Source organism: Manis javanica, chromosome 14 (assembly GCF_040802235.1).
Source record: "Manis javanica isolate MJ-LG chromosome 14, MJ_LKY, whole genome shotgun sequence".
NCBI classification, from domain to species: Eukaryota; Metazoa; Chordata; class Mammalia; order Pholidota; family Manidae; genus Manis; species Manis javanica.
In genome coordinates this window covers 562,796-576,547 of record NC_133169.1, presented here as the reverse complement: position 1 = coordinate 576,547, position 13,752 = coordinate 562,796, and the positions used below count along the sequence as shown (strand labels likewise).

Here is a 13,752-nt window from a genome sequence, read left to right as displayed (position 1 = left end):
ATGCTCTCTGCGGGAGCCCTGACGTTTGGAAGCCTGATTCCAGCACAGGTCTTCCTGATTCAAGTCGCGAACCATGTCCACACAATCACACAGCTAGTCAGCCTTGGTCAGCCGTCCTTGTGGTTATTTCCTTCTCACGACGCCTGGAGTGCGTACGGCAGCTGGGGAACCACAGCTCAGATCCGCCAGGACTTCTCCCACGGAGGCCACGTCCCCTCGCCTGCACTCAGGTGAGCCTGATGTGTGTGACCTCTTGGGCTAGAAGACGGAGGGGCGTGCAGTTCCCACCTGCTGGCGCCCCGGCTCACGGGGTCCTGGGTCACCAAGGAGTCCGGCTGCTCTGGGGGCTCCGTGCCGCAGGGACACCCACCCAGGTGGTCGCAGGTGGGGCATTCCAGTTTACAGCCCCCACCGGGTCCGCCTGTGAGTTGTCCCAGGTGGGTTGTCAGATGTGTGACAAGTCCCCAGACGATTCTGTCCCTTGCTGTTCAGTCGCTCCCCGCCATGTAAGCCTTCAGCTGAGGCCACGTGCGGAGCAGAGGCAGAGACCAAACTCACTGTGCTCTGCCCGGAGGTCAAAAGACACCTGCATGGGGGGGACGCCACAGTCATGTGTGAGGCGGGGTTCCGGTGTTTAGAGTGATGGGTCGGATGAACAACATCGGAAAGTAAGACCTCTAACCAAGCTGACGATTTTCTGGACTTACCACAGTTAAAACTCACCACAGGGCATCCATCATCCAAAGAAGAAATACTGCTTTCTATTCTGTTTGGCCATTATTATACTACAAGAGGTCTAGAAGAAAAATAAAAAACAGATTCTGGAAGATCTAGGCTTTTCTAAGTTTTCTGATTCAAGCGGATCATCCTGTAGGAGCGGCTCGCCAAGCTGCCCGCCGTGACTGGGTTCTCCAGCCCAGAAGCACTCCAGGGCCTGTGCAGTTTAGGCCCAAGACCTTGCAATGACAGACACTGACAGCTTATCAGCAACAAGATTCCCAGCAAAGACTCTTCATATGTAAACAGGCGAAGAGTCCGTATAAATAGGCCAATATCTGGGTTTTCCTGAGACCTCTCTGGCCTTTTCCTCTCTGTCTTCTATGGACCACTTGTAGCAATTATTTTACTGTATTATTATATTCTAAGTAGTACTTCTATATTTTCATTAAATTATATATTTCTTTTGGGGAGAAATAGTTCTCTTTATCTTTTTTCCTTTTCTGTGGTACTGGGGTCTGGCATTTGGCATATGTCCAATAATTATTTGTTGAACAAATAAATAAATCACCAGGAATGACCCATATGGTTGATGGGGAATAATATTTTGAATGATGGAAGACCCACCATTATTATTCCTGACTCTCTGCACATTTGGTGTGTCAGGCGTGTGGCTTTGAAGAATCCCATGGTTTATGGTGTATTTACCTTCATGGAGTCCTCCTTTCTGGTAGACCCAAGGTCCTGCCCTGTATCATTTTCCTTCTTTATGGACCAGTTTCTTTTAACATTTCGTACATGGCAGGTTTCCTGGCAATGAATTCCCTCAGTTTTTGTTTGAGAAAATCTTTACTCCTCTTTCACTTTTGGAGGATAATGTTACTGGACAAAACATTCTAGATTCATAGGGTCTTTTCTTTAAGCGCCTTGAATATGCACATCTGCTGCACTGTCTGCCGCTCATGTGGTCTCTGAAGGGAAGCGTGATGCAGTTCCTATCCTTGCCCCTCTGTAGGGGAGGTGTTCTTTTTCTCTGTTTTTTTCCAAGATTTTCTCATTGTCCTTGATTTTCCAGTTTGATCAAATATGCCTGGGTGTAGATTGTTGGTTTTTATCCTGCTTGGTGTTCTCTGAGCTATCTGGAGGTGTGTTTCATGTCTGTCCTTAATTTTAGGAAATTTAGGTCACGAGGGCTGCAAATGTGTCTTCTGCTCCTTTCTGTCCACCTCCTGGTGTCCCTGTTGCACAGCTGCACCCTCTGCAGTTGCCCCACGGTTCGTGGACGTTCTCTTGTCTTCATTCTTTTTTTCTCTTTGCATCTCATTTTCAGAAATCTCGATTCCCCTTTCTCCAAGCTCACTGGTCCCCTCCTTGGCGCGTCTGCCGGAGACCCCACCACGGCATTCTTCCCCGCTGGAGCAGGCTTTCCACCTCTTGTGTTTCCTCTTGAGTCTCTCAGGATTCCCACCTCTCTGCTTTCCCACCTCTCTGCTGGCATCACGCAGCTATTCTCCATCCTGTCCACCTTCCCCGGTAGAGCTCAAAGCTCACTAACCACAGTCGTTTATCATTTTCAGTCTAATAATCCCAACATCTTTGCCATATCTGACTCTGATCATGATGCTTGCTCTGTGACTTTGAACTGCATTTGTCATTTAGTGTGTCTTGGACTTTTCCTTTGACCTGAGAGCTGGACATGATGTCCTGGTAGAGGAGCCAAGACAAGCAGGCCTTTGGCGTGAGGGTCTGTGTGCCCCGTATGTCTGCTGCAGCCATGGGCGTGAGGCTGAATCTCCTCTGGTTCCTGCATTTCTCTCCCGTTGTCTTTGGGTTTTCTCATAGATTTCCTCTTAAATAAAGTCTGAGGAATGCAGGTCTTTCGATCATACTCCCTGGCTGTTATACAGGAGCCCTACTTTAGGGTCTGGGCAGGGAGCCGGTGGGGTTGTGCAGCACCATGGTTAGGCCCTCCAGCAAGCCTTGCGTCTGGGCTGTGACCTTCCGAGGGCTGCTGGGTTGGCCTCAGTTGGGAGTCCGGAAGCCTGCAGGGGCTGGAGTTGAACATTTCCCTTCTCCCAGGTCAGTCGGGATCTCACAAAGCCCCAGTTGGTTAGGTTCTGGTAGAATAATTTCTCGTGAGCAGAACCTTGTTGAGAAGAACAGGATACTCTGGACAAATTTCTTTACTGTCAGTTTTCCTCTCCACCTGCTAGAAAAATAAGGATGTTTTTGCTGGATCTTCACTGTGAGAACCTGGTAGGGCTCCTGGAGGTAAACTCCCAGAATCGTGGGTCTCCCGTTAGCGCTGGCCCTGGGCTTTTAGTGCTCAGACATGTTCCCCTTGAGCCCCCAGCACTTGACACTCCAGCCTGCACCTCCTTACCCTGGTCTTGTCCTCTGCTCCTGGGCTTCGGCTCCAGCACGCTGTGATTCTTTGCATTCACCTGCTTCTCCAACCTGGGGCACAGTGGTTTGCCCTGTGACCTCAATTTTCTGGTGGATCTAAAAACAGTTACTGATTCTCAGTATGCTGAGCTTTCTGCTTGTTGTGGGGACGGGAGTCATGGGGTCCAGGTTCCTTGCATGCTGGGCCAGATGCTGGAAATCTAACCTGTGATGTGTAAAATCATAAATTCCATTGGCTAGTTGTCCCCTAAGGTAACAGTGAGAGCTGTTCACCCATCTGTGGCTAGGTGACGCTGTTCCTGGAAGTGGGTAACTGGCTCCAAGGTCATCTGCAAGTTCATGCTTAACTTCAGTCCCACCACATGGGTTGAGCATTGTGCTTCAGCAATAGTGCTTGTATTTGGTGCAAAATCAGAATAGAGATTCTAAAATCAGTAGCTGCTAAACAGTCTAAAGAGGGATCCCTCCTGGCATGTCAAATGCCATGGGTAACTGTTTCTGGTAGATCATAAAGTGGCTCAGGAATGTCTGCCTTTTGTGGGGAAAAGCATGGACGACATGGAGTGGTCCCTAGAAGGCTGGCTTCCTTTCCTTAAGAACAATTACTTCTGAATAAGCACATCTTGCCTGGGGTAACTACAACATGCTGACTAGGACACGCAGGTCTCGGGAAAGCCACTGCAATTTCCAGCAACCTTTTCTCTTTTTACCAGCAAACCTGATGATTTGACAGAACAGAGAGTCTTCCATTGTTCCATCCTTTGCTGGTGCAGGATGTCAGTGATACACGAGCCGCGTGCGGGTTCTGGAGACCAGGGTCCCCACAAGGCACTGGGGAATTCCAGAGGCACCAGATTCTAAACTGAATGGGTTTAGTTTATACTGTTCTCAGAAGATGAAAACAACAGTTGCCAAGGTTCCATTAGATCATATTTCACCAGTTCTTCCCCCAGCAAGATGCTGAAGCTGCGGCTGGATGCCTGGGTGTGGCCTCCCCGCTTACATCACCTGCCTGTAAGTCTCGGCTGTCACTCACGGTGTATGACGGCGTAACTAGCTTGAGGGACAGTTGCCTTAACTGGGCCCAGCATGATATTTTGTGATATTTAGTAACCTTTTTCTCCTTCTATTTTCCACCTTCCCTGCTCCAAATTCAAGGCTGGTAATCCTGTTCTCTTTGCCTCAGGAAAGGTGAGACAGGGCAGGGAAGGAAGCAAAATAGACCGAGAGTCATTTTGCATGTTGTTTTCTAAAAAGCCACGCTTTTGCTGAGGAGGCAGAAAGAAGGAAATTCAATAGCATGGACAAATGAAAAGGTTTCCACTGAAGTGAAAATCCCCTAACTCCCCGCCCTGCCAAGGAACCAGAGGGTAGGAAGAGCAGACAGAGACGTGAGGCCCCTGGGGAGGGAAGGCCCACGTCCTGCTTCTCAGCAGCATGAGACCTCCACGGGGAGACGGAGCCCAGGAGTCCCACCGAGAAAGGGTCTATGGCCCAAGCATGCACAGATGCAGGGGTCCATGGGTGCTGAAAGGACCACGCGGGCAGCAGGGTTTCGGTGGCTGTCACCATGGCAGGAAGACTGAACACAAACACCCCCTCAACACCTTCACCCTGTGTAAAATCCAGGGGCTGGTAGCCCAGGATGGAGAAACCATGAGGACCTAATGCTTCTTTATTGCCTTATAGATCGAAAGCTTAATGTATGAGGCCAACTGACGTATGATGAGAGAAAAGGGGAGTTGCAGCATTTATTGGACCTGAATTATTTGCAGACATATTCACACTCTTACCGGATCCCTAAGATCTTCCTGTATGAAATGAAAGGTACCCATGTAGCATTCAAATTATTTCAGAGAATTGTTTCTCTAACTCTTTTAATAAAATTTAGCATCTTCAGAAAATTAATAAATATAAAACACACATGTCTTCAGAGAAATACACTTTGTTGCTACAAAAACCACTTTGGATGAAATCCAAACTAACTCAGTATGAAAACTGTAGGAACTCAACAGGAGCAAGAAAAAGCAATGTTGTAAGAGCTCAGAGGGGTCAACGGTGCGAATAATGAGGTGTCATGGTCCCCCGATTAGGGATGGTGTCAGACTTGGCCTTGTTTTTATCATTATTAAGGCCATTTCTCCTCCAGCCTGTTTCTGCTCTTCAGATGCTCTTGGTGCAAACGTTACAGCTGCAGTGGAAATCACGTAAGAATTTGCTGCCATCATTAACAATTCAGCTTAGGAATTTTTCTGTTTTTTTAAAAAAATCATCTGGAAAAAAAAAATCATCTGGGACATTTTTAACTTCTCACCAATTGGTAATCTAAAATCTCCAGTCCTCCTCGCCCCTGGATCCTGGATTTCTCATCTGCTGGAGGCCCAGCGTCGGGCATGCTGACTGCGATGGGGTGAGCTGTACCCCTATGCCCCTCTCTGACTGTGTAGAGGTGATCATGTCAAAATGATGTGTTTCTGTGAGCCGTGTCCCTACAGAAAGGGGAAATTCAGACACAGAGACAGAACTGTACAGAAGGAAGATAAGGAGAGACCCAGGGAGAAGATGGCCAGGCCTGGACAGTGGCTTCCGTCACAGCCTCGGGCAGAGTGGCCCCACTGACACCGCGGCTTCCCCCGTCCCGCCCTGGGCCGTGCAGAGGCCGGAGCCTGTGGTTGGCGTGGCCCCCGGCGGGACGGCCCCGAGGCAGTCCTCACAGACGCATCCACTGCCGCTCACGTAGTACCATCTCGGGGTGCAGGGACTACACGGCTTCTCCTGGGGCTCCAGGCGCAGTTTTGCTTTGCACTTACTCACTTGCAATAATTATGATCAGTCTCTTTCAAAAACAAATGATTCACTATAGTATTTACTAGCAAATGCTGTTACAGAGATTGATCACCACCACACCCATATCTCTCCTATGAGAACCTTCCTCTGAAATTCAGTTTCGGTAAACCTTAAAGCCAGGATGACGGTCCACAGCCAGGCAGTTCCCAGGGCCCCGCAGGTGGAGGCAGGCTTGCAGGGTGGAAGCTCTGGAGGAGGGCCAGCCTCAGGGTAGGTGCACACTACGCGGTTCTTTCTGAAACAGGCTGCCCCTCCCTTTGGTGACAAGCAGAAGAAGGAGAGAGTGACAGATTTCCCCCAGCCCCCAAACATCTCTCCCTCCCCAGGCCCTCTGGCCCCTCGGAACAGGGGATGTTTGGAACACGGGCTTCAGCTCCACACACCTCACAGACGGTGCGGTGCTGACTGCGTTGCAGGCCCTTGCACAGGGGAGGCGGCCGAGTGAAACAAACAAGATGTGCTCTCTGGGTTTGGCATTTTTCAATGAAACATTATCTTTGTGAGACATCCATACCGTTGCACAGAGCAGCAGATAGTATTCAATTATATAAATATAACACTATATCCACAATATTTTTGTTGTATTGTTGTTGAATGTTTGGGTTATTTGCAGTTTGAGTCTGCTACAAATAGTGCTATTATAACTTTTTTACATTTCTTTGGATGCATGGTATATAGATTGAACCATTCTTGCATTCCAGGAATAAATTCCGGTTGGGTAACATACACAATCCTTTTGATATGCTGCTGAATTCGGTTTGCTAGTATTTTGTTGAGGACTTTTGCATCTTTGTTCATAAAAGATACCAGTCTGTAGCTTTCCTGCCTTGTAGTGTCTTTGTCTGGCTTTTGGCATATTGTATTTCCGTGTTCTTTCATCTCTTAGTATTTTCTAATTTCCCTTGTGATTCTGCTTCGATCCACTATTCATTTAAGAGTGTGTCGTTTAATTTCCACAGATTTATGAATTTTCCAGTTTTACTTCTGCTGTTGATGTCTATTTCATCCTGTTGTGGTTGGAGAAGGTAATTTACCCTACATCTGTCTTTTAAAATCTCTTGAGACTTAATTTGTGGCTAATATTTGGTCTAAGTTGGAAATGCCCCATGTGTCCTTGAGAAGACTGCATATTCCGCTGTGATCGGGCAGAGCTCTGTGACATGTCAGTCAGAGGTAGACGGTCCATGCGCGGTTTTAGTTCTCCGTTTCTTTTGTCTTCTGTCTGGTTGCTCTATTATTGAGGGTCAAGTATTGAAGTCTACCGTTACTGTAGAGCTATCTATTTCTTCCTTTAATTCTGTCATTTTTGCTTCATATATTTTGCTGGTCTGTCATAAGGCATGTAAATGTTTATAATTGTTATATATTCTTGCTTCATTGAAATATATAGAAATTATATAAATATATAGCATTCTTCATCTATTTTATCCTAGGTTGATTTAAAGTCTACTTTATCCAACATCACTATAGACACCTTTGCTCCCTTTTTGTTACTATTTGCATGGAATGTGCTTTTCCATTGTTTCACTTTCAATTTATTTGCGTCTTTGGATCAAAAGTCGATCTCTAGTTATAGATGGCATATAATTGTATGATGAGATTATATTTTCTGTCACTGTCTTTTGACTGAAGAGTTTAATCCATTTACATTTAAAACAATTACTGATAAGGAGGGACTTACATCTATCATTTTGCTATTTTTTTCTATATTCCTTACAGCTTTTTTGTCCCTCATTTTTTGCATTACTGTCTTCTTTTATTTTTTTGTAGTGAAACATTCAAATTTCTTTCTCATTTCCTTTTGTATATATGCTATAGCCATTTTCTTTGTGGTGACCATGAGGACTACATTTAACATCCTGAAATTATAACAAACACACTAATTTGAATTCATATCAACTTAACTTCAATAACAAACCAAAACTCTGAACCTTTACAGCTTTGTCACTGCCTCTTCCAGTGTTGATGTCACAAAATTAAATCATTTACATTGTGTGTCCCAAACCTAAACTAATAATTCTTTTGAAGGCATTAGTGTCTTAAATTATGTATAAAACCACATGTAGAGTCACAAACCAAAGTTGCAATAATAGCAGCTTTTAGACAACAATTTTTTAAAAAAGACGTTAGTCTCTTAAGTCACGTAGAACAGAAAAAGTAGTATTGCAAATCATCATGACCGTCATCCTAGCTTTCATAGTCGCCCATGTATTTAACTGTATTGCAACCTGTATTTCTTCATGTGGCTTCAACTTAGTGACCTGGTCCTTTCATTTCACTGCAGGACTCTGCTGAGCATTTCTTGCAGGGCAGTTCTGGTGATAATGAACTCCTTCAGCTTTTTTTTATCTGGGAGTGTCTTAGTTTCTCCCTCACTCCTGAAGGACAGTTTTGCTGGATATAGGATTCTTGATTAACATTTTTTCCCTCTAAGCACTTTAAATGCATCAGCCCACTGCCTTCTGGCTTCCAAAGTTTCTGATGAAAACCTCTGCTGATGATCTAATTGAGGATATCTTGTACGTGATGAGCCACTTCTCTCCTGCTGCTTTCAAAATTCTGTCTTTGTCTTCACTTTCTGAAGTCTGATTATAATGTATGCCAGTGTGGGTCTCTGAGTTCATCTTTCTTGGAGTTCATTGAGCTTCTTGGATGTTTATATTCATGTCTTTCATTGAATTTGGGAACCTTTTGGCCATTATATCTTCAAATATTTCCTCTGCCCCTTTCTCTTTCTGCTTTCCCTCTGGGACTCTCTCAATGGGTAAAGTCTCCTTGACAGTGTCACACAGATTCCTTAAGCTCTGTTCACTTTTCTTCAATCCTTTTTCTTTCTGTTCCTCCCACTTGGTAATTTCCATTGTCCTATCTTCAAGTTTGCTAATTCTTTCTTCTTTCTGCTCAAATCTGCCTTTGAATCCCTCTAGTGAATTTTTCACCTGAGTTTTTGTACTTTCCAGCTCCCCAATTTCTTTTGGTTTCTTTTAATGATTTTTATCTCTTTATCGACATTCCCATTTTGCTCACACATCACTTTTCAACTTTCTCCACATCTTCCTTTAGTTTTCTGAGCATCTTTAAGACTTTTGTTTTAACATCTTTGTCTAGTGTGTCTTCCATTAGGTCTTTTTCAGGAATTTTGTCTATTTTTTACTTTCAATGGGCCATACTTTCTTGTTCATTTGAGTGCCTTTTGATTTTTTAAATGGAAAACTGGACATTTGAATCTAATAATGTGGTGACTCTGGAAATCAGATTCTCCCTTTTCCCAGGATCTTCTGATTTCTGTTACTGTTTTGTTTTTATTGTTATTGGCTGTCTCTGTCTCAAGGCCTAGCCTGAGATGTTAAGATCATCACAAGTCTTCCAAACCTGCATCTTTCCCTGGATATGCATCATCCTTTTCTAATTTTTCCCATGTCTGTAGTTGCTTTTGAATGTCCTAATCTTTAATACCTGTCATCCAGAAGGTGGAAAGGAGAAAAATGGAGGGGAAACTAGGGAAATAGCCATTTGAATCCCCCTGGATATCCGGGGAGAGGAGGATAAAAATATTTCAGATCTTCCACTTGCTCTTGACCATTGTGGGTCTACCACAAACTGGTCTCACATACAGTCATGCCTTTTATACAAACTATTTGCCAGTCACTCTGTTAGATCCTTACCTATGTTATCTCCCATTTTCTCAGCAGTACTTTGGGGTGTGGAGGTTCAGAGAGTGAGGCTCAGAGGGACTCAGTAGCTTGCTGAAAGTTTTTAAGAGACAGAACTAAGGAAAATAAGTCCAAGACCTTTAAAACCTCTACTCTTTCCACCATACTAGGCTCAAAGTGGGACATAATAGACAATCTATTAACAGTTACAGATCAATGGTGAACTCCTATTTATGTCATTTGGTCCAAAACAACATAAACTTGGATATCTGAGATCCCATATAGTAATTTTTAATCAAGAAACTGAAACACACAACAGTATTTAAAATTAGAGAAATCACTAAATCTCACTCTTCAAACTTTGAAGGAAGTAATTCAGACTTCTACTATTAAGGGACAGAAGACAGTCAAAAGAACAATTCAAGGTAGAGGAAAGGATCACAGGGTGAGTGACAAAAGGAAGTATTTTTAAAGGATGTATGTTGGGCAGTTCTTGTACGTTCAGTGCAGAGCTGGACACCAGGTTCATGAAAACCAACAATATATATTGTTTAAAAGAGGTGAATAGTGACTTCACAAAGTGTTGAAGGAATAGGTTCATAATCTGCAAAGTGTTGAAATAATACACTATTTCAGACTTTAAAAAAATACAAAAATCTATAAATTCCGTTATGTAAATTCTTCCTTATCTGTAGTGATGAAAAGCAAGGAAAGAATGGCAGAAAAAAATGTGACAACTGGAGGTAAAGATAATCACAAACTGGTCTCACATACAGTCATGCCTTTTATACGAAGTTCTCCACATGCGCATTAGCTCACTGCCGCCTTTTGAGGTGAGCAAGAAAAGTGTTGCTGAAATTTGTTGCTACCGTTCACTGTGGAGCAGTAAGAGGTACTGATAAAAGGAAGATCTGGGTGTGCTTAATGAGATAAAAATAGGGAAAAGGGAAGGAAAAATATATTCCTAACCTAATGAGTATCCCTGGACAATGGAAGGTGCAGCCTGCTTTATTTAGCATGGCTGTTTACCTGTGAGCTCGTATTATAAGGAAACAGGAGAGCTGGGAGGTGAGAAGAGAGAAAATAAGAGATGACAGAAGGACTCAGGAGAGGAAAGCAGGCGGAGATGGGGTGTGCCCTGCTCAGATCATGAGGGCAGCAAGCCAAAGGCTGTCCACAGTGGCACATCCGCCAGGCGTGCTATAAATAAGCAGGAAAGTCAGCTGAGGGACCTTGTGGGTTTCAGATGTGCCAAACCCACCCAGGCGCAAAGCATTCTGTACCTAGCCTGTAAGTCTCCACCCTGGCTTTGCTTGGCCTAGAAGCAGCACTCCAGGGCCCGAAGGCTGGGGAGCTTACAGAGGCGGCAAGCCAGCCTGGGACCTCAGTTCAGATGTCCTGTGCACAGCCGAGAATCCAGTGTCATGCAGGTCCTGTCACTCTCAGAGTGACACAAAATCCATGAGGCTTGGCCACTCCAGTGCAGTCTGGAAGGGTCAGCAGCTTTCCCGGCAGCTCACTCAGCATGCAGTTGACGCCATGACCCTTCCCAGCTCTGAGCTTCTCAGTCATCTGCATATGCCCATCCTTAAAGAACTTCTCTAACATAGGAAAAAAAGCAAGAATTTTGCCTCTTATTCTCTTGTGGATCCCAGAAGAACCTGTACCTTCAGCTATCTGAGCGTAAGGGAAAGAGCAGAGGAAGAAAATTAACCTTTGCTGACTACTAACTATGATAATGCATTTTTCTTTTGTTTTTCTTTTTTTCCTTAATTCTCCCAACAGCTGTTTGCGGAACATCTGAATCTGCCTGGTGAGTTGTGCTCGAGTTTCTCAGGACAGAGACTCTCTGGCACCTGCAGATTCGCATTTCCTCTGAGGGTGTTTGGCACCTCATCCCGACCACTAGCAGTCACTGTGCTCACATGATGTGACACACTGTAATGTCGCAGCTTCACACTCACATGCGATGTTGCCTGTTTATTTGCTCCACTATTACGTAACCAGTTCCAATTCAACAAGCACTTGTTGACTATTTAGTGACAGGATCAATGTTATCTGATAAAATAGGCAGGTACAGTGAGATTTCCCGGTGTTAAAGAGGAAAGAATTTGGGGAAACTTGTAGGTTTCCCACTGGGGACGAGGAGGAGCATGGGAGATTGAATGAGGTCAGTTTGGGACACATTGTATTTAAAGTTCCTTAAGGAAGGTCCACATGCAGCAAGAAGATAGCAATTCTACCCTGGCCTCCTGCAGGATTTACGGCACACTAAGTACTGTGTTTAATGGCCTGCATACAGTCCATTTAATTCTCACAAAGATACATGGTAGGGCACTGATCAGCCTTATCGGAAAGATGCTTTCCCTGAGGCTTAGAGGGGTAAGAAACGTGCCCAGTTTGCCCAAGATGACAGTGAGTAGGTGGCAAAACTTCAGATTTAAATATTAGACTCCATGACAAACAAGAGTCAATGTCCTGTGGTTTGGAGGCAAAGACCCAGTGGAACTGAGCTAGGTCCCACCCCAGTATGTGGGGCCTCCCAGCCTGTAACAGACAAGTACCCGTGTGCCTCTTGGAAGGGCGTTTCTAGACCTACCTACTTCCTTGGATTATTGCAACATTTCAAAGCAATCCAATAGAGCTCGTGGATGGAGCTGAGGGTGGGCACAGGGCATTCACCCACACATGGGAAGGCCGTCCCTGAAATGCCACATAGGGCCACAGGAACGAGAATGGGAAGGTCAAAGGAGAGCTTCTTTCAGGTCTGGCATAAAACCTCCTTCTCAGAAACATTTTGGATGGAATCCTGCAGAATCCATGTCGCCTCTCACTCTTCCCCCCCTTTTCATTGTTAATGAATATATACTAGATTGTCGGCCAGGAGCCGGAAAGCATTTCCGTATTATTTGCATGCGGCTGCTTTGGTCTTGTTTACGCGTCAGGGAACCTGTGACCCGTCACACGTGATTATCGTGTCAGCTTATTAACATGTCAGGGAGCGCACCTCCTGGTCTCCACCTCAGAGGCGGAGCTGCGCGGGGTGTCGGACGTTCTGCTAGCCAGATGAGGCCGAGTCCTGCCAGCTGCCCGTGCCAGGGAAGCCCTGGCAGTAATCAGTACCAAACCTAACTACGAACAGGACCACCCCGGGGGCACATGGCTGCGAGCCAAACCTCCTTCCTACCTTGGTCCGATCCTTGGCAGCCCCAGCCTCGCTCCCACTCCCTTGGGGTGGGGGTGGGGGGCGTCCAGAAACGCGAGTTATTTTAAAGAGGGCAGGGCAGGGAGAAGGGCTGGGAGGCTGCTCTCAGACGCTGGAAGGGTCAGGAGGAGGAGATTCCGGTTAGTGACATCACCAAGGGCTTCACATTTTTAATAAATATTGATGGATGGATGAAAGGCAGAGCGGAAGCCGAGAAGAGACCTACACGTGCTCAGAGATCCTAAGCGAAGGTCACATGGGGAAAGCGGAGTGGTGGTGATTAGGGAACTCAGCGGGCCGCCGCGTTCCCCGGGCCCTCCGGGCCCAGGCCGTGCTGCCGCCTGCTCGGGAGCCGAGCGCGCCCCCCGACGGCTTCTCTCCTGACATCTTTTTGCCAGATGGTCGTTCCTGAATTCTAGAGGTGCTGGGCCCTCCTGGTTCCTGCAACCTGAGCCGAGAGAACTTGGAGGCACCAATTGCGCCTTCCCTCCAGCCCTCTAGGAGCAGGGCCTGGCGCCTAGACGGCAAGGGGCGGCCAGGCGCCGCCGCCCGCCTGCGGCGCCCCAGGGAGCAACGGCGCTGCGCTGGGGTTGCCTGGGGGCCTCGTCCCGCCGGCCAGCTGGAAGCGGGAACCAACGGTTCACCGTTTAAGGGGTGAATGCGCTCTCCACTCAGTCTTGTCCCCCTGTAGGTTTTTAATTAAAATCTAGAATCTCAACAAATTACAAGTGTTATGTATAAACATAATCAGGGTGTGGATCCAATCCATTATAAATTGTTGATAGAAAAAAGAGGAAAAGACAAAAACCCCACAAATACCTAAACAAGCAAAAAAAAAAAATCTACAGGGTCTTTGCTTCAAAGAATTGCTTTTTGGGGACCCTGCCAACGATCCCCCGCCAAGCCCATGATTTGGGGTCAGGG

General features: G+C 45.9%; 1 long non-coding RNA gene across 1 annotated transcript; it reads left to right on the top strand.

The window, feature by feature from the left end:
- The first annotated feature begins 2,039 nt into the window (after positions 1-2,039).
- LOC140846222 (uncharacterized) lies at positions 2,040-13,301 on the top strand. The gene is made up of 3 exons (XR_012125179.1): positions 2,040-4,137; positions 11,409-11,436; positions 13,227-13,301. It is a non-coding gene; the product is annotated as an uncharacterized lncRNA (long non-coding RNA).
- Positions 13,302-13,752: the final 451 nt, after the last annotated feature.